At 43.7% G+C, this 22,250-nt stretch overlaps 1 protein-coding gene across 3 annotated transcripts in view; it reads left to right on the forward strand.

Annotated features, from left to right (window-relative positions):
• The window catches only part of SWT1 (SWT1 RNA endoribonuclease homolog), a 2,657,341-nt gene that overhangs the window by 1,558,114 nt on the left and 1,076,977 nt on the right, over positions 1-22,250 (forward strand). The gene's annotated exons all lie outside the window — the stretch shown is intronic.

The following is a 22,250-nucleotide window of genomic DNA, read 5'->3' on the forward strand; positions in this document are numbered from 1 at the left end:
CATAAGAAAACACAAAAACAAATAAAAACCGACAAAAAGGTGTTTCTCTAGAAGTATCTACAACATTTAAAAAAAAGACTCTTTTCAGAGCCGCCCCTTACAACAAACCCCCCCCCCCTACTCTGTTTGCAATTTATTCCTGCACGCAGCACGAAAGCCACATTTGGGGATTTTCAGGATGGCGGCCATGGAAATGGGACTGTGGAGGCAGAGGGATTGCGCAATGACTTTCTGGGCGTGGTGTGTACACAGAGGACTGTTGTACAGTACTGATACTGTTACATTAAGAGCTCTTCAATGTCATTGGTGGAAGAGTGTGGAACCTTTTAACAGTACGCAATGACGGCATGCTGGAAAGAAGAAAGTGGAAAGGGAAGAAGGAATGGGTCTGCTTTATTGGGGCACGGCCCTCGCCATCATTGGGGAAACGCACGTGCACATAATCCCGTTTTCAGCATGCTACCCATGAGATTGGGAAAGTGAGGACTATCGTGGGTGTGGGTCACAGGACGGGCTGTTCATTTTCTCCATTACTGTGCGCACTGAGACCGACTGACATTGTTGCTATTAGTTGCAAATGCAACGTAGCACAGCAGATTTGGTCCAACACCACTTACACGGCAAACCTCTGTGGCCTGCTACTTTGTTCTGAACAGCTACAAACAGATTGCGGAGCAGCTTTGAGGTGTGGCCTTTCGTAGGTCTGCTATGGAGAACTTGCACCCGGAAAACATGCCTACATTGTTCAAAAACATACATCCATGTACAACGGCACATTGTGGTGTTTATAAGCGTGTGCTTTCTGAAAAACACTCTGTACTTTGCTCAACACTACTTTGCCGCTGTGCAAGCGTCTTGATCGTGTCCCTAAAATAAGGGCCCACGCGCAGCGTGGGTGCGGTCGCATGATGACGTTGCCACTGTTCTCCTTTGGGACGGGTGTCCGCAGGACGTGGTTTGAGCATAATACGTTGTGCGCATGTGCATAGGTGTCCTATGCACACCCTTGCCACTTCTCTGCTGAATAATGGTGCGCCACACGTGCGCCGACCATTTTGGGAGACACTGGCTGTTTATAGAGTATAGCAGGTGGGATGTTTATTTGTATAGCTACCTGTAGGACGTGGGTGAGTGCCTTGACCTAATAAACGTTCGTTCGCATATGCTGCACAGTAGCAGTGTTACCAGGACACAGAGGAACAGAAATACGTGTACTTGCACAACGAAAAAACGTCTGCTCCCACATGTAATCGTAGGTGGTGGACAACATGCGGACATGCGGAGCGTAGTATGGATGCCTCCATTGTCATTGTGGATAGGCCGGGCAGCTGCGATGTCCATAGGACACCTACCTTTTCCTTAATTGTGGTCATTCTAACGAGGACTGTGTGCCGCTGAGTCAGAACGGCATTTCAACAAAAAAACAATACCACATATACACTCAGCAACATTTTAATTATTAACATTTACTTGTGCACATTCATACATACCATTAGGAAAGGGAAGGGGTTGCAGAAATGGATACTTATTGTGGGGAATTGGGGATTTGCACAAGGTGGTTGTAAGGGGAGGAAGAGATTGAGGTATCACTGTAACATCTTCCATCACACAGATTTTGAGGGGATGGCGGGACCTGACATGGGAAAGGGGTACACGTGCAGGTCTGCCAGTGCTGTTTTATTTTGTCCATAATATACTCTTGTACGCAACATTTAAGGCGGCACAATTGTTCACCAATTTTTCCACTTTGGCTTACGGGCTGTCCATTTTGCTATGCACAGAGTTTTTCCTTTCCTATGGCCGTATGCTGTTGTGGAATGGTTGCTGCTTGTACTGCCTTGCTTTCCTTTCCAATATGCTCTCTTACAGAAATGAAAACGTGTTTGGTGTACATGTAGCAACATATATTACATAATTTATGCTTCTTTTAAAAAAAAAAAAAAAATTTTATTGTTTCAGCTGACTTAAGTCAACTTTACAATATTTATACAACATGCTATGAAACAATAAAATGAATTGCTTTTTACAGTGATAATTCAACATATCTACAATTCAAATAAAATTCATGGTCAATGCTAAAATACATTCGTCAAACAATAAAAAGGAAAAATAACCATTTATGTACTCTTCCCAATAGGGTTATAACAATTTCTCATAAATCTATAGATGGTAGCTAGTTGTTAAATTCAACAATCAAAGAAGAGCAATCGTCTCCCACGTGTCAAGTGTCCACAATGTCTTTCCCACAGATGTTCTTGGGTAACTACTCAATATTCCTTTGTCACATTTTTTACATATTTTATTCTCGCATCAATTAAACCAGGACACTCAACCAATAGATGTTAAGCGTTTCTTTCTGCGAGCTGCTCTTACAATTTCGGCATATATCTCGTATTGAAGATATTAGTTTACGTTTTGCTTTAACATCATTTGTTTGCCATATATTGAAACGTAATCTCATGAAATCTGCTCTGAGTAACAGAGGGAGACTTGAGTACATATTGTTCCGGTGAACTGTATTTCTTGATCTGGAATGGATTTTCCCTGAGGTCGACATGCATCTTACATTTTCCAGTGTTCCTTATCCAGTCACCCTGAAAGATTTGCTTTTCTCGAACTAGATTATATATTAAATCAAGCAAGGTGAGATCAGCCTTGGCCGGTGTATGTATTACCAGTCGTCGCCATTTGAAGATAGTCACATCTTTAGAAGAAAATATATAGTTGGATAGCACACCTATAATAGTGGTTTCCCAAAAAGCCATAATGCATCCATATCTCAACCATGCCACAGGTATACACTTTTGCAGATGAAGAATGCATCACCAATATTTTGCTTCCAATTGTGATCACAGCCTTTCTGATAATACCGGTTTGGTTTTAGGTGCATACAACAAGATGGGAGACAATTTTTGTAAGTAATATGTGATCGCCGGTTTAGTTGTAAAATTTACCGTATTTCGCTTGAATAATTTGGGCTTGCAACAGCACAAGTAAGCTTGGTCTTTAGGTTTTCATTATAGTGTGCCAAATCATTTGTGTCACAAATGTCAATTCCCAAATACGTATATCGGTGTACACATTCCAATTGGACATTTTCAAGATGCCACTTGTGGATTCTGTTCTTGATCCTTTTGCTAACATTACATCTCATTATCTTAATTTTGTTCAAATGTATAGACAAGAGGTTCTCTTGAATATAATCTGCAAGGGCATCTAACAGTTTTTGTAAACCCTGTGGCATTTTTGAGATCAAAACTAAATCATCCGCGTAAAGCAAGGATGTTACTGTCTTGTTTGCTAACTTTGCGGAATCAGTCACAATATCATAAAAACGTTCTCCTATGTCGGAAATGAAGAAGTTAAATAGTGCTGAGGCAGGCGTACACCCCTGCCTCAGCCCCCTATGTGTATCAATTGGGGATGTTAGCTTCCCCTCCTGAGACAGCCTCACTTGGATTATATTATCAGTGTGAATGTCTCTGATCAAAGAGACTAAATACGATGGACAATTTCGTTAGACTAACTTTCTAATTAATATCGACCTAGAGACCGAATCAAATGCGGCCTGTAGGTCGACGAATACCAGGTTTAAGGGCTGTTTTATAATTGCATGATGATTTAAGACCGCTGTTAATGTCATTAAGTTAATGCTGGTTCCCAAGTACGGGATTTTTCTGTCTGTTGGGATCCCGATGGAATTGTTCGAACGTCCACCTATTAAAGTCTCTTAGTATAAACCGAGAAAAGATTTTGTCCGGGACATCAAGAATAGCGATTGGTCTGTAGTTTGCACACGACCGATCGCCCTTCTTGAAGATAGGGACAGTGATAAAGTGACGCCAAGAGCCTGGGATAGCGTTAGATCTTAAAACTTGCTGAAAAATGTTATACAAGATCATGGCCCACAGATCTGGATATTGTTTAAGCATATAATTATTTAAGCCGTCGGGCCCGGGGCTCTTCACCTGCTCAATTTGCCAATATAAAACGGAACATCCTCCTCCTGAAATAATAAGGCTTTCATAGTGAGATTGCTTTTGTGTCAATGTACATTTATCAGCGTTAGGGAGGGCATACAACTTAGAAAAGTGAGCCATCCACTGAGCTTCATTAACTCCATTAACCTGCACTGACAATTGAGAGGAATGACTAGTGACATTGAGCAGGGTCCAAATCTGGGCAGTGTTTTTGGATGCTGTAGCTTTTAACATACACTCCCCATCTGCCTGATTAGGTTGCATTCGATAAGCGTTCAGCCAATTCTTATATCTGCAATTTAATTGCCAAATTAATTTCTTCTTGTCATAACAATTTGACATCAATACAGCTCTTTTATCAGGCCGAAGGTTTACCTTCCTTTTTTGGACTTGTTCATCATACTCCTGTTTGGGACTAGAATATGCATACGACTTGGTAGTTAAATGTACTTGATAAAGCTGTAGATAGGCGTTGTACGGTTTCCTATTCTCGTTCCTGTCATTAGACCATTGCTCAATGATGTTATTCAATGATGCCAACATTGGCCCGTTCCAGTGGAACCTCAATCTAGAGTTAACAATCGGGCTCTTTTGTATCTGGAGCTAATTTCTCTACATGAGTTTTTGGAGTCCATCGTAATACTAGTAATTCATGGTCACTATGAATTTGTGCTAATACCCTGAATTCTATTACTCTATTAAAGGTGTTAGTGTCTACATATATATAGTCGATGATGGAGGAGCACCACCCTCTTAGCCAAGTGCATGAGGATGTTTCCCACAAATGACCCATTACACCTAATAAAATTAATTTGTTTCACTCTTGTCAACCATTTTTTACACATTGAGTCTTTAGGATTAGTTTTAAGTTTTGTTTCATAAACTAGTAACTGCAGGTTTAATTCACCCGCCAGTATAATACTGGATATATGCGTGGTAAGTGATATCTAATTTAATAGAGATTCCAAATCTGCAATAAACTTAATCAGTTATCCCTGCTGGATTTCTGCAAATATTGATTATCGCAAGTACTCCTCCTGAGTGCATTACTTTCACCAATTGTGAATACAAATTGGGTGTTTCCCAGAGGAGGATTTGTAGTCCCTTATTATTCTTGATCGCTACAAGTAAGCCCGAAGGTCTGCCCTTGGAGGCTATTTTCGCAGGATGCAAGATCAAGGTGTGATCTTCCCATATCGGTTTCTCCATTCACAATGTTTCTTGTATAAGGATTATATCAAAGGCTCCAAGGAATTCCGCACTGGCCCCCAGCAGATGTGAATAGCTGCATGTATTCCAACTAGCTAATGCCAGCTCGTACGGTTGAGATGTCTGGGATTGTTATGATTGATAATTCATAATCCATTGTTGCGACTCATTTGGAATGAATCGAGTTGGAGGTTCCATCCTCCTATTTCTTAGTGCATTTTGTGTTTTGGCGGTTTGTGTTGATTCCATCTTTTTAAGATTTTTCTGATCCTCTTTTGTATCGATTATGGTGGGATTAAGTGCCAGCACAAACCCCAATGCGAACAGCTCCATACGGGCCTGCCACATTAGATTGTATCCATAATCGTACAATTGACAAGTTGTCTTGATTGAGAAACTCCACTTGTTCAATGTCAAATGAATTGACATCTTGCAATGTTGAGATTTCTTCCAGTATTGCCATAACACTCCTTCGATTTAGGTGATATGTGCCAAATGGAGCTGTTCGACACTTGAGGATGAAACGAAGATATTTGTTCCAATTATTAGATGCGTGTGATGAATATAGGGTTGAAAAATTCTGTTTATTCCTTGTATTTTCTGCAGGTCTCAACCCTTCGCATTGTTGACCCGACTCCTTTGTAAACTGTGAATTCTGATCAAATCACACTTGTTTCTTGTGAGTCTGAGAATCAGTTACCAATTTAGGACCATTGTTCTCCAGATTCACATGGTTCCTTTTTATATAATCTGCAAGCGCTTTCGCAATTGGGCCCTGAAAGTCTGGCGGCTGGCATCCCTTTGGCATCTAAGTTACTGTAGATGAAAGCATATCTTGTCTAGGAGATGTGCCAAACAAATGACCATTGCAAGTACCAGTGGATGTCAATGGTATGTTGCCATCATCTATTGTGATTCTACCACCAGTGGCATCAGCACAAGTTAAGCTTCTTACAAACTGAACTTCCATATCGGGGTCTTTTTTGATTGCATCTATGTGAGGCAATTTTGATGTTAGACACTTCACGATTGTAAGATACTAGATCCTCAACTAGGCCACTGTTACACTTAGTTTGGATTTTTATGCCTGTGTTCGCTTTCCGTAACTGTATTATCTCTTTTTTCTTTTTTTGAGGGAACTGAGATTGGGATTTTAAATGCACTGCGGATGATTGGCTGACACACAAAGGTTCATCCAAAATTCGATCCAAAACAGACTCAGCTGAGTTCTTTTGTATTAATGTAGATGATGTCATCTTTTGCTGCAATTTTAGATAGTTTTGAATTGATTTGTCAATCTGAGCCCTCACGTCCAACAAAATGGCCTCTGTTGACGTTTGTTCAGTTGCATGTATTGATGTAGAATCCTTAGTAATGTCTGGCGTCTGCCGCGATATCACTGGTATCACATCAGATGAACTGGGATGAGAAGCTAATGAGTTTGGTTCCAATTTCGCAATGGCAGACACCAAATCATTTAGTGGCGAATAGTCGCTCACATCTATTGCAGGCATTTTGCTTTATTACTGTCATTGTTTTGACTTTCTCTACTCTTTGAGGCCAACCCTCTGTTCACTTTTAAAGTTGATGATTTTGGAAGTATCCTCTTAACAAATTGCTTTATACTAGCTCTCGAATGTGTCAACAAACTTTTTTGATTCTTTGTTTTTTTTGTAATCTCTCTACTTCTATTTTTTTTATTTGAATAGATTATATGTAATTTAAGTTGCCAAAGGTCATAGTTTTTTTCAACGGCAGCTGGTTAACAACTTGTGTTTTGTTTTCATGTAATTCTGTTATTAATACTTTAGGCAAAGGAGTGTGTATTTTGTTTTTTTCAACTTCTCCTATAACAGCAGAGAACACTGGAAGTGCACTCTCAAAGTGAGGTGTGGCACACGGTGAAGCTCCACTCTCGCAAAATGGAGCATCATTCACACACGTATTCGATGAGTCCGTTTTTTCTCCCATTCATTCACCATTACAGACAATTCTCGTTCTTTACACTTCTGATTATTATCAAGGTTAGGGTAAGCAATCATGTTTGTTATATCTATGAATCTCCTATCTTTAGCTAAGTCGTTCATCCATGAGACTATTAAGTCTATTTGTTTTGTTTGATGCATTAACTTATCATTCAATGTGTCAAATAGTTTTGTCAAGGTCTCAATTGTCATCTGCATGGCTTTGAGAGTAATTTCCAGTAACACTGTTTGCGATTGTACCGGAGAAGGACATAATATTTGAGACTAAGGAGGTTGCCCTGTTTTTGGGTTGTATTTTGGACATCACTTACATCTGACACATCTATATTCAGATCCTGATTTTCAAATAGCTCGGGTGACTGATATAAACTATTGTCTTCAGAATCTAGTGATGAGGATAATGCTATTATTGATATATTTCCCACAAAATGACCTGGTGTAGAGATTGCCGACTTCAACATAGGTGTACCTTCTTGTAGCATCTCTGGCATGTTAGGTTTATTTTGACAAACAGGAAGGACTCCATCTACTGATTGTTTCTCTATCAAGACATTTTGTGTGACTATGACAACAACATTTGAGTGGGGGCTCAATGTTGCTGAACGTTTCTCTTCACTCAAAATCAGAGAGTGGTGGAGAGAAAGGACCAAAGCTGAAAAACTGAGTGTCGGTGATTGACGTTCTCAAATGAGCTTGCATGTCTAGCTCCATTTCTGGCACCACTGATCGTATATCGGGTGTAACTACTTTGTTAATACTATCCACTAGTAATTGTGCATTCAAAATGGGACACAGTATACAAAAATCTCTGATGTCCCCCACGCACGCTTTTTTATCACTTGCTAAGTTCCCTTGACCCAGCAATTTATGTTTTACGGCATTTAAAGGAGATGGTTGTACAGGAGTTTATTTCAATAGTACTGCTTGTAGTCACAATGTGTTTAGGCATTCCAGTTTTTAACGAATATGTAGTTGGCGCCAGACCTTTGAACACTTAAATAGTGAAACTCAATTTAAATACCAATTTTAGTGCACTATAGTTGCACTTCAACGACACACTATTGTCACAGGTCTCAAACAAAATTTACAGTCAATGTTATGTTCAAACCAATTAACAATCACAGCTATGGCATGTGTGTGTATTCAAAACATCCACCAAGTATTCACTGATCTATCAACAACCAATCGTTTTTGATCACCATTAATTAAAAGCTAAATCAGATTATTAAAGCTCCAATGCTGCTCATGTAGATATACTTCACATCTGCAGCAGGGCTGCACGAATGATCTCTCATTCACAAACGCAACGACAAATATTCAGGTAGGATACTGTTGTTAACATGTCATTTTGAATGGGTCCGAGCGCTGCTCAAGGAGCAGTGCTCCACAGCCACTGCAGGGGCTTAATACACTAATGTGTGCGCCGTCGGGAAACAAGATCTTCAAAGGTAAAGAGATGTCAGTAATATCAGGTTAATGAGGCTGCAACGCTGCTCAAGGAGGGAAACTCCGCAGTCACAGCGTAACTGCTGAACCCATATGCATGCATAATTATTTGCCGACCCCATACCCTCACCCGGAATAATTTGGCTCACACATTGTTGTCAAGTGTTGGCAATAAAAGGCCGTAGGTTTTTATTGTACAGATATGGTTATGGAGTTAACAATAATCACATATCATCTTAGTAACATACTTTTTGGCACCGGGTCTTGGGGTTAACCCTCTGGCCCGTGCTCGCCTTCTCATGTCCCACGACTTGTGGGCACCGTACAGTGCCTTGTACTTCTTTTCCTTTGTTCTTCTCCCTTATTTGTAGGGTGGGAGGGTTTTGTGGTAAAGAAGCAAAGCTTTGGAAGGCACTGAGTAAACAGTGCACCTCCTGTGTTTTTGGGTCCCCGTTCAGGGTCCACAAACTCTGTGTTTTCTCAGAGCATGCCGCTCTGTATTTATTAGACCCAGGGGAGCCCTGGGTCTTTGATATGTATAGTAGTGGGGGCTGTTGTGTACCAGCCCCCGGCCGGATAGCCGACTGTCTGGCCCCATGGGGGGAGACGGGCAGGTCTTTGAACCTGATCCGTGCCTGACTGTTGGTTTCCTTAGGTGCTTAGCACCTTGCTGTATGGAGGAAGGGTGAGGTGATTGTTCACACCTCACCCTTCCTCAGCTTTGTGTTGCACAGACTGCGTGCCTCTCTGGCTTGGGGGAAGGAGAGGAGCAGAGAGTGGGAGAGGTTGGGCTGCCCCTCTCCAGGCCTGCTTATGGTAACAGCAGTTACCCTGCCTCGCTTTGGGCAGCCCTGCAGCATTGCCCATAACTGCTGATCCAATATGCATGCATAATTATTTGCCGACCCCATACCCTCACCCGGAATAATTTGGCTCAAACATTGTTGTCAAGTGTTGGCAATAAAAGGCTGTAGGTTTTTATTGTACAGATATGTTTATGGAGATAACAATAATCACATATCATCTTAGTAACATACTTTTGGGCATACCTCTGGCCCATGCCGCCACACGTGGGCAGGTTGGCGGCTGACCACGTTCCCCCGAAAGTATCTCCTAGTGGCAACCCCTGGAGGCTAGAGTTGCTGTAACTTCTCCAAAGAAATGTTCCATGCCCTGGTTTGATAAATGGGTGCCGTCTTTGTGAAAAGGTCCGGGTCACCAAGTGTAATGGCTGGGTGCTTTATGAAGCCCAGTCCTCTTGCTGTACAGAATTTCTCTAGCCCCCTGTTGAGTTTTCTTCTAGAAATGTCTATCGATTTGTAGCAGTTGGCCCCTTGCCATTTCTTTCTGGGTAGGATGGCCAAGAAACATCTATGCGCCTTCTACTCCACAGAGGAGGAAGGGTGGGCGCATGTGAATCTAAGCAGATACAAGCATCAGAAATACAGCTACGGTGAGTAATGTATCCCTTCCGAGGCTTGTGGAATCACCTGCTATGCATAGATTAGCGAGCAGGGTCTGGAGAAGGTGGTGGGTTGTGAGAAGGTACAGCGGCAAATTGATGTTTTAGCACTGCTTGTCCCACCTGTGAATCGGCTTTAGAATGTGTGTCAATGCAGTAATGCAGAGTAAAAGTATGAATAGAGCTCCATGTAGCTGCTTTGCAGATGGCGTCCAGCGGGACATTCGCAATAAAAGCCAAAGTAGCTCCTGTACCCCTGGTAGAGTGAGCTCTCCGTGTGAAAGGCAGAGTTATTTGACGGTGAGTAGCAGAGCTGTATGCATTTCACTATCCATCTGGAGATGGCGTTTTTGAAACGTGATCACCTTCACTGCCAGGCGCTATGAAAACAAACAGTTGGTCTGTTTTTCTTAGTGGTCTTGTCTTGTTTACAAAGTAAAGGAATGCGTAAAAACCCTTATCTTCGATAGGGTCGACTAACCTATAATCTTGTTGATTTTACCTCCTTTGTTGCTCTGCTCTCCTCTTACCTGCTGCGCTCTGAGGACTTGGGGCATGTAGCACCCTACCTAAAAACTAAAATAAAGGACAGCCCTCCTTACATCTAGTGCATGGAGTTTTTTCTCAGCTGAGCTTGAAGGGTTTTGAAAGAAAGCTGCTCCTTCGATGGATTGGTTGAGATGGAGCTTAGATATGAACTTAAGTGAAAAACTTAGGTCTGTTCCTAGTACCAATTTGTGTTTGTGGATAACAAAGAAAGGGTTTTGCACTGACCAAGCTTGTAGTTCACCAACTCTTCTTATGGAGGTGATAGCAATCAGAAAAACCATTATATATGTAATGTGTTTAAGCCTAGACTTGTGCATGGGCTCAAAGGGGGGGTCCTATGAGCTTTACAAGTACCATATTTAGGTCCCACCCTGGAGGTGGGCTTAAAATGGGAGGGTAAAATTGTTTTAGTCTCTCGATGAATGCCTTAATGACGGGGATTTCCCACCAGGACACCTTGCTTTGAGAAGTGGTGTACGCGGATAGAGCTGCTAGGTGAACGTTGATGGAGTTAAATACTAGCCCAGAGTCTAGTAAGTGGAGCATATATTGGAGAATGTGTGATGCAGTACATTCTATCGGGTTTATATTTTTTGACTGGCAACACATCTTTTCCATTTGTTGAAATAACAGCGTCTGGTGTTTGGTTTGCACGCCTCCTTGAGGATGGCCATACACCTTTGAGGTAGTCTTAAATGGCCAAATTCTATGACTTTAGGAGCCAGGCTGCCAAGTTCATAGACTGGGGTTGTGGGAGGAACGTTGTCCCTCTGTGCTGTGTGAGCATGCTGTAGGAGTGCAGGAGTTTGATTGGGTTGCACATCACCAGTTTGCGCAGATGTGGAAACCAAGGTTGTCTCGCCCAAATAGGAGCAACTAGGATTAGTGTCACCTGTTCCTGGTGCATTTTGTTCACCAACCTGCTCAGAAGCAGTGTTGGGAGAAAAGCGTATGCAAATTTCCCCGACCAGTTCACACACAGGGCGTTCCCCTTGGCCCAGTGTTGGGGAAACCTGGATGCATAGTCTGGGGATTGCGTGTTTTGGCTTGTGGCGGACAAGTCTAAAGGGGGGTAACCCTATAGGGAGAAGACATCATTTAGGATATTTTTGTCGAGCTGCCTCTCGTGCTCCTCGGGTAGAGGATCTCTGCTTAATGAGTCTGCGAGAGAATTTAGTTCCCTTGGAACATGTTGTGATGTTAGGAACATGCCCCGCTTGAGTGCCCACTTCTAAATTCTTTGTGCTAGCCTGGACAGACTTGGAGAGTGTGTGCCCCCCTACTTGTTTACGTAAAACATGCGCTGTGTGGTGAAGGTAATGGGTTCCCCACCCGGTGAGTGTTGTGACAACTGCTTGCACTGTGGGGTTGTGAAAAGGTTTTCCCTTTAACAGGTTTTTCTATGTCCACCAGCGTAGCGCTTGAATTGGGGTTAGCAAAGCAACCACTAAATTGTCCCACCAACCACTTGACTGAGACCACTGTTTCACTAACCATTCTTCCATTGGACTCATGTGTAGCCGTGCGTGCGGAACAAGGTAAATGCATGATGCCATCATCACAAACGAGCACATTGCTTTGCGTAAGGTTAATTGGCGACTGGCTAGATACTGAGGTATTCGCAGCATATGTTTTGCACTCTTTCTTTTGACGGAAAGACTAGACCCTCTTCTGCCTTTATGATAGCTCCTAAGAACTGTTTGGTGTTGCTTGGACAAGACTTGATCTTTGCTTGCAAATTTGAGGCGATTCCCCTGTTATCAGTCAATCGTCCCAAAAAGGGTACACTGGGATTGATTCTCTACGTAGATGCAGTGCCACCACCGATAGTACCTTAGTGAATACCGTTGGAGCGGAGACTATGCCGAAGAGTAGCACCTTGAATTGAAAGTGTTGGTATGCTATTTTGAAAAGCAAGAACCTTCTATGCGCTGGGAACATTGAAATATGAAAGTATGCATCTTTCATATCCAAGGTCGCCATGTAGTCCCCCTGTTTTAGGGGTGGGATTACCTCCTGTAGCATTGCTATGCCACATTTTTGTGGCTTGACATAGGTGTTGGCAGGGCGCAGGTCTAGGACAGGGTGCATTGATAAGTCTTTTTTCAGCACAGTGAAGTACATTGAGACAATACCCTTGTTTACCTGGTTTGCCGGGACGATTTCTATGGCATCCTTTAGAAGCAGTGCCTTCACCTCTTCCAACAAGATACATTGTTCTTCCTGTGAAGGCAGTCTTTGTCTTGGCAGGTGGTTGGCTGGTGTTTGGATCGACTCTATGCAATACCCCCTGCCATGGTGGAAGTTACACACTTGACTGAATTGATCCCCGTCGATGCGTGGGTAAAATGTAAAATACAACCTTCTACTGGAGTGGTATGGGAGGGAACCTGTAGCGGGTGGTCATTGCTTAGGGGGTTGAGCCCCCTCTTGAGGAGGAGGATCTGCCCCTACTCCTAGACCTTCTTTGGCCTCTTTGAAAAACCTGTTGGGAGGACCGCCCCAGGATGAACCATGCCCACTTTGGTTGTAATTAGAGGACCGTTGGGAGTTCTGTACTCTAAACCGGCGTGAGTTCTGCCCAAAGGGATTGTTAGTGAGCTTCCCCAGGGATTTGAAAGCATCGTATTCCTCTTTTGCGCTTTTAAGTGCATCCTCCACTGCTTTGCCAAACAAAGCGTTGGGTTCAATGGGCATGTTTAAGAGGGTAGCCTGGGTTTCTAGTTTGAAGCCTGTTTGATGTAGCCAGTGTGCATTTCCTTCCTGCATTGTCTGCTGCGTCCAAGGATGCAGTTGACTGCCTGTTTCCCCTCAGCAAAGGGGAGTGAGTGCTGTGTTTTTAGGGGCTCTGGGACTGAGTATCTGTTATGCAATCTCATCCAACTTGTGACAATTATAACTGGTAATAGCATTGTTTTATTAGCTATTCTTGTTTGATAGGCTGCCGAGGAAGCTACTTTCCTGCCCAGGATGCAGATTTTCTTACTCTCCTTGTCAGGAGGGGCTTCGGCAGAGGCCAGAGATGTTCCTGTCCTCTTTCTTGTAGTGGTAACTACTAAAGAGTCTGTCTTTAGCTGCCTCCTAATGTATAAGAGGTTTCTGAACATCTTCTCGATACGCGGGTTGACTGCCCATGTCAAATTGGGTGTAAACAGAGAAGGTTGAACACGCACGCCTCTGTACCGATTGTAACGGGGGGATAAACCGAGTTGCCGATTTTATATCCCCAAGGATGTCCTCCACGAAGTCTTTGTCAACTTGGGCTTCTTGGGTGTCTATTTTGAAGTGCTCTGCAGCCTTTAGGAGGAGGTCATTATATTGCAACTGGTTGTCTACAGGGGAGTCAGCCACCGACGGGTCGGTGTGGTCTGGGGACTGCATGACTTGTACATCATCATCATAATATTGGTCCAAGTCCCCATGTCGCCTTCGTCCTCTGGGTCTGTGTACGTGCCAGGGTCTTGATAGCCTTGCATGCTGTGGTAATGGGTGTCTTGACCTAGGTCATGATGTGACGAGGCGGTAGCCTGCTCAGTGTCTAGGCAGGCTTTTTTGGAAGCGGGCTGAGGGACTGCTGCCCCGCTCTGTGGGGTTCCGTGAATGTTTTGGAGGACTTCGGGGTGGTTGTCAAACACATTTATAAAACAGGACATTCTCTGCATGACTACCGAATTGTTCTGCGGTCCATTGTGAGGAGGTTGGCAATACAGATGGAGCAGGAGTAGGAGGAGCAGGTTTAGGTGGGGGCTCTGGGATGTAAGTGATTTCAATCCAGCACACACCCAAGTCAACGCCTAGCATGTAGTGTTCTTTGTTCTGAACGATATACCACTCATATCACGACCTTCTCCTCGAACCCCCTCCACCCCCCCCCCCCACCCCCCCCCCCCCCCCGGTCACACTGAACCAGGAATCAGGCTGGTTTGCAAAGGTAAATATTTATTTATGTATTTAAAATGTTATCACAATCTGTTTTAATAGGTACACAACAATCATCAATGTGGTGATGTAACACGGAATCATCTCTTCAATACACAAGGAGGAAGTAGTGAGCAAAACAATTCAGCACAGAAAATAATACTTGTGTGTGGGTTCAGATCTGATAGCACTGTGGTTAAAGGTTCCCCCTGTACACCCCTCAACCCCCAAATAGACAATGTAAAGAGATAGGTGGAGAGAGCAGGTATTCAGGAAGGCAGAATTCAAACAGATTATGAATCAATCTTTCCCCCAGCAAACATAACAGAAAAACGGAATTGACCGTCAAGCTGTCAGGATGGCTTTTAAAGTTATCTTTAGAATGGACTGGGCAAAAACACCAAATATGATCAAAATTCCTGAAATTGTTCTAAATTCTTATGAGAGCCGCTTTGGATAGTTGCACACAAACACAAGCAATGATTTAATGTAAAGCCAAACATTTGAAATCTTAAAATTCAAGTCAGAAGCAATTAAAAGCTGTTTTACACGTGTAGAAATTTCCCAAAATGAAAATTTGCGGCAAACTTTTCACTCTGCGATATTCGCGATAACAGGAGAATCGCATGGATTTGGAGGTGTGATTGATAGATATGGATGTTAGCTACAAGCAGAAATTGCAGAAATTGAAATTTTGTTTATCACAAAAACTGAGGAAGTTAGACGTTTTAATAGAGGTAGTTTTTTCGAGATAGGCGCGAGAATGGAAAACAGGAATGCGCTTTTAAAATGACACAAGGGTTTCTTACACTAGAGGATGACTATGAACAAAATGAATACCACACAGGAACACAGTCACTTGATCAGGGTGACTGCCTTCTAAGGAGACTCGCCTTCTTCAGATGAGAAAAGATCAGCGCAAAGATAGTTTAACAATACTGGTTATGGAAGAAAGATAGGATGGTTTAGAAAAAAGGGTTCAGACAATGCCAAGATACTCCTAACAATATAGGTTCTGAATACAAGATAAGATGAGTCTATGCTAGGGATAAGACTGTGTAAAGTACATATGCTAGTGACACAATTCTTCCTATTTATACTCGCTGGATACGTTTTTTTAAATGGGACCGTCAGTTCTGGTCAGGGGGATAGGATCTGGTTAGGGAAAGACGGCTGGGCACATCGGACTGGGCAGCGTCAGCAAGGCGCTCTGGTCACAGCATGGCACAGGACTGGATCTGCAAAGCACTCTGGTCACAGCACAGGACTGGATCGGATCTGCCCTTCTTGGTTCTGCAGAGATTTATTTTCAGCAGGCAAGCAGTAACAGCACAGCCCGGCTGTATTATGAGGCTTCCCCTTAAGGCTTGTGGGGTTCTGTTCTGGAATTTGAGGCCTAGCTGAGAATGGTTCAGCTATGCAGTGGGCCTTTTGCTTTTTCCAAGTTTCTGGAGTCTGGAGCAAGGAAGATGTAGAGTTCAGCAGCAGGGTGCTCCGCCAGCATCAGGATAGTGTGTGAATCTGTGTGTCCTTATGTGTGGTGAGCTGTCCCTATTTATGCTATAAAATTATGTCATAAAGGGGGTGTGTGGGCCAGTTTAGCCTAAGCTTGACCCTTTGACAGGTGATTGGGTCAGAGTCTACTCTCTGCCTTGATAGGAGCAGAGAAACAGAGTCATCTTCTTGGTGTGATTTTATGAGGTTGAGAATCCACCCCTAGCCCCTGGAACACAAAATCTATTTTTGGGCCAAATGCATATTTCTACATGTGCAACCTCTCTAAAACTCACATATACAGAATACATATTTTACCTAGCAGCTACTCCTCAAAACCCCATGGCTGTGGGATCTTGTCTCTGCTTTTCACAGAATTTTGCCCTTTTCACTAGGAACACAATGTCCAGTTTCTAAGCAAATTTCTACAAGTGTGCATGTTTAACATAGGAATAAGTGTATACAGTTTCACAGTTCTAGCGGAAATACATTTTGTATAAAATAATATTTCTTGCCATATCTGTCCAGAACGTGTCACACGGTTCTGGCGCCTCTTCACCCGTGCATCCAGAAAATACATTAACAATGTTGTTATTTTTATATTTTTCACAATTTTACATAGTAAGCTATCAGTCTTTTTAAAATGTGTTCTTTGTCTTTCTTAAGCAACAAATGGTTGTTTAGCTTCACCCGTTAGTCTCTCCCTGGAAGCCCAGGAGCCATCCCCCCTGTTTGTTCCTTGCGGAGGCCATTTACGACTGTCTTCACACTTAAAATTTCCTCAGTTGCAGCTGGTCATGGTACCTCTTGCCTCTGTAGACCAGGTTTTTTCCTACCCTGTAATTAACGCCTATGCGTGATTTCCTGCTGGGGGAAAGACCTTCCTTCTGTGAGAAAACCTGCTATTCCAGTTTGGCAGCTTCAGCCAGGTTTCATTTAATTATTAACTTGGTTGACTTTTCCTTAGCACAAAATAAACTTGTATCAAATCACAGCTAGAATTCTCATCAAAGATTTTAAACCATGGGATCAAGACAATTATAATATGGGTTACTATCAGTAGTCTTAGATGGCAAACATTTGATTTTCAGTTATACATGTTAAAGTTTAATCAGGCAGGCTCCTGACAGCTGTTATCACAGAGATTTTTGACAGATCCACAAACAGGCCGCTTTTTGCCGTTGAAATCTCTTTGTGCTCTCAGCTTTTCAGGACCTTGTAAGTTTGCAATGATTTCTTAAACTAAGTGAATTGTAGCACCCAGCAAGAATTTTGAATATTTGAACGTGTTCTGTACCGGCATTCTGAAGTTTCAGCAACAAAGAAAAAGATGATTTAAAGCAAGATTTGGGGTTTCATTTAGCAAAGCACTGCTTTTTCCCTCTGTACTCCATTTTCAATTGTTTTGGGGCCCAGTGACACATTCCGGTAGTGAGAACTCTGTTCCACCACTGACAACATGCATGGCAGATTGGGAAGCCATCTTTTGTGCGTTCAGAAGCGCGATTTTCAGGTGTTTTGGCGCGTGCAATGGTTTTGCAGGCATTTTGCTATTTCTGGCACCATCAGAATAGGGTGATGCAGCATAGCAGAGCAAAAGTAGGTCAATACATCCCACAGGGACAGGGGTTTTCTTTTGATGCATAGCCCCTTTGGGGTAGTGTAATGCCTGCTTTTAGTAGGCTGAACTTTTTTATCCTGGGGCATTGAAGACTTATGGTTTTTCGACGTTCTGGTCTTTAGTAGGGTTTCCGGGATGTGTTTTTTTAATCAACTCGCTCAATTTTGAGTTTTTTGAGCTTTTTCTCGAGGTAGTCAACGCATCTTTCGACGCCCGGTCGTCGGCACCGAGGACTTCCTAGTTTTAGACGCAGTGTCGGAAACTGACGTTCCCGCCTGTTTTGGGGCCTGTCTTGTGGTGATCACAACAGCAATGGACCAGAGGATAGGGAATGTTGGGAACTTCCCCGTCGACTTTGCTTGAGCCTATCGGTCTACGACGTGGTCAACTTTCAGCCGTGTGGGATGTGCTTGGTGTGATGCATCTTGGTAGTGCTTGAGCTACTGGGTGTCGTCCCCGTAGCAGAACTGCTGGCCCGCCTTTGGTGTAGGGAGCTGGCACGTGGAAATTTGATGGATCCCGATCGCCCTCGGCGTCACTTACGACATCGATGCAGCCACCGCTGGAGGCTCCCTCGACGTCCATGGTGGCCTCTGCCTGCGTGGCGTGGTGGGCCCAGCGATTGGTCTTGCGGTCCTTTAGGGTTTTTGGCATGAACAGTTTGCAATACTTGCACTGTTCATCGGCGTGGTCCCAGGGGAGACAAAGGTTGCACACCCAGCCCAAATCTTTCCAGGGAAACATCCTATTACAAGAAGGGTACATTTTTTTTTAAAGAGTGTGTTTTCCATGATGTAAAAGGATGGCAGCCTGGCGTTTGTGATTTCATCTTTGATGTCATAGGTTTTGTCCTTGCAGTGCACAGTGCTAGCGCGAGTTATGGTTGCTTAGCTTACCATAACTTGCACATTTCTGTTTTTTTTTTTTGTTTTACCTGTAACCATAACATCACTTTAACAATGTTTTTTCAGTCATTTTCATTGGTTTTTAGCAGGATACCCTTAGTTTGTAAAAATGTACTATGCAACATAGTGAAGCTGCTAGCACCATGTTAATGCGCACAGCAGTCGCGGACTATGCGTCTGGTTGGCATCCAACCTGCTCAGGAAGGCAGGTGCTCTCTTACATAGTCGTACCAATCCTCAAACACAAGGAAAATATACAAACAGCACCATGTACAAGAAAATGCAAGGGAAAATAGAGTAGGTCTGAAATTTTGTACTTATGAAGCAAACAGGACAAAGTCATAGGGAGTACACCATAATGGAATGCACCAAGAAGAGAAGTGACATCTGCCTTCAACAATCTTACCGCACTTCTACTGTACATGGGAACAAAGAACGAACGGCCAGAGTACGGACTGGAAAGTACTAAGACCAGAAAGTCACTACAATGTAGTAAGCACACTAAAGTTTGTCTAATAATTGCACAGGTGCTGCAGTATCCAATAGTAGAGAAGCATGACGTTTCATTTTTTACATAGCAATGACAAGCACCTTAGAGTGGCTGGAAGAAAATTACCCTCATGACGCAATGACTTACAATACTAACCCATTTGTGCTCACAGTACTGTGAAGCATAAATTCTGTTTGCTGCAAGGACAAGTTACCTTACCAGAGCTGCTTCTGGACGCTGAGCGTCGTGGAGTGTGGCAGGAGTTTGTTGCCTGTGGTACCTGGGTAGGCGGTGGAGCAACGATCGGCGGACATAGCTGGCCTCATAAGGTGTTCTGTGACAAAACAAACTGGGTGATATTCACCTCGAAGGACTGTGGAAAACTGAACGCAGTCTGGCAGTTTGTACAAAGATCATGAGAAGTGCGACAGACCTGTGACTGGTGACCTTTGACCGGTTGTAGAGCAGTGTGTCTTGGGCCTGTGAACTGGCGACAGGCGAATGGTGCTTTTCCTTATGATGGTGGAATTAATAAGCAGTTTATAATTGCATGATTGACAGTGGAGCCTTTTGAACATTATAGTGTGCCTGGAAAAAGATGATTCCACATAATTTTGAAGGGCTTACAACATAATGCGCCCATGAATCTAAGCACGGCTAACAAATAAAAATGACTAAACATCGGTGGTGACTGCGGAGCGTTTTAGCTCTTAGAGCCCAGAATGATTAATGGCCACCTGATCCGTGCCGCAAAGAAAGCTTCTGTTCAACTCTGAAGTGCGCGAAATTTAACATGCACTCATGCAGGCACAGTTGATATATAAAACCAAATAACTATCAGCGGTGACTTCGGAGCTTTATGGCTCTTTGAACCCCAAACTATTAACACGTGTGTAAAAGCATTTGAAACACATTGGTTGCGCCGGTGGGGAGAGACATCATTTGTGCAGCAGAAGTCAGGATATTGGAGGCTTTCCAGAACGTAACTGAAAGAGTTTTTCTTCTTCCTTTTTGCACATGGTGGCTGCAAAGCATCCCGTAAATGCGGTGAACACAAGTGTTTGATTATAACTTTGTAAAAGGCTGTATATTAGCTATGCTGTGACTGCAGAGTTTCCCTCTTTGAGCACTGTTGCAGCCTCATTAATTTGACACCATTACCAACATCTTTTTATTCTTGAAGAGTTAACTGTGCGAAAGGCTGTATATTAGTTATGGGCAATGCTGCAGGGCCGCCCAAAGCGAGACAGGGTTACTGCTGTTACCATCAGCAGGCCTGGAGAGGGGCAGCCCAACCTCTCCCCCTCTCTGCTCCTCTCCTTCCCCCAAGCCAGAGAGAGACACAGTCTGTGCAACACAATCACCTCACCCTTCCTCCATACAGCAAGGTGCTAAGCACCTAAGGAAACCAACAGTCAGGCAGGGATCAGGTTCAAAGACCTGCCCCCCCCCCCATGGGGGCCAGACAGTCGGCTATCCGGCCGGGGCTGGAACACAACAGCCCCCACTACTATACATATCAAAGACCCAGGGCTCCCCTGGGTCTTATAAATACAGAGCGGCATGCTCTGAGAAAACACAGTTTGTGGACCCTGAACGGGGACCCAAACACACAGGAGGTGCACTGCTTACTCAGTGCTTTCCAAACCTTTGCTTCTTTAGCAAACTCTGAAGTTCGTTGCATTCGCAGCGTCTTTGTTTCCCTTTGAACATTGCACTGTTCATGAACCTTTGCACGGCAGCGAGCGGCGAACACTGAACAAACAAAGAAAGTCTCCCGGGACGTACCGAAGGGAAGCAGGACTCCATTTACCAGCATGAACGAAGGAAGGAGGAACCTGCAGAGCAGCCCGCCGTAGGCCGTGGCTTCAGTCAAGCGTCAATTTCTGGCTGAAAGGAAATATGGGTCCCAAACAAAAATCACAGAAACCCAAATCAACCCACCTTATGGCAGCCAACGAGGCAGCGGAACACTACGGTTGGGCATGGGTCAGGGAGAATATGTACGGCCTACCAAGGGAAGGGACACCCATACCACCGAATCAAGATGACGTCACAACACCACCAAAGAGACAGAAAGTGACAGATGGCCCTAAAAAATGTAACGAAGAACTGGCGAAATTGTGCAAGAACATGTCGGAAATGCAACAATTGTGCGAAATGAGGGGGAAACAATTACCTCAAACAGGGGAGCAGGGACCCACAAACCCCAACATACCCCTAGAACCTACCATAACGGTGACCCCCCCACCAGCAACGATCCCAACAGCAGCCCCATCCACACCACTGCCACAGGTGCGAGCAATGCCAACAGTTGCGAGCACAACTGCAGCCACGGCAGACCCAACAGGTGCTTTAAAAGCATGGGCAACCCCCAGTACAGAACCACTGGGACAGACAGGGCAAAGCAACAGCAACCCGACAGACATAGCAATGATCTGCAATGCCCAATTAGAATTAAAATTGAAATCCTTCCAGACTGAAATACTGAATAGATGTAAAAGATGCTAGCATGGAATATTGACACCACAGTCAAAGAGGCCATATGGGGCAAAGAGTTCACTTACAGAAGCCCAACGCAAACGGAAAGATGCTTTTAGGGATCCCAAAAAGATAGAAGAGAAAGCCATAGCCATAAATGGCCAGGTAGAACAGAATTGGGACAACTGGCTACAGACCTTCGCCATCTTGGCAACAATATACGAAGAGAAATTCCCCAATGATGGCAGAAAACTATGGGCTTACATGGATAAAATAAGAAGTAAAAATCACTCAAAAAGGGAAGACCTGGCTAGCATATGATATCAGATTTAGGAGAAGCATGTCAGAGAGGCCACCATAGAATGGAACGAGGTCCAAAATGACTTATACATGTTAAACGCTGAGCCCCCATCAGAGGAAGAGGCATCACAGAAAATCATCTCCAAAAATAGCAAAAATGCATAGGGTCCCAGAAATGACGATAACGTGAAACATAAAAAGGGGAACAGCCCTTTCGGAAGAACCAGCCATGGGTGGCTAAGTCTAATACCCACAGGCAGAAAAAAAAACACTCTCCAAAAGCCAACATTCCATGCAGGAATTTTGGAAAAAACCAGTGCACCTGGGGTAAGGACTGCTGGTACAAACACGCTTGCACAAACTGCAACAGTGACCACGCAGCAAGCAACTGCACCAGACTGCCAACAAAA

The sequence above is a fragment of the Ambystoma mexicanum genome, chromosome 1q (assembly GCF_040938575.1).
Source record: "Ambystoma mexicanum isolate Mex_15411 chromosome 1q, UKY_AmexF1_1, whole genome shotgun sequence".
Taxonomy (NCBI): domain Eukaryota; kingdom Metazoa; phylum Chordata; class Amphibia; order Caudata; family Ambystomatidae; genus Ambystoma; species Ambystoma mexicanum.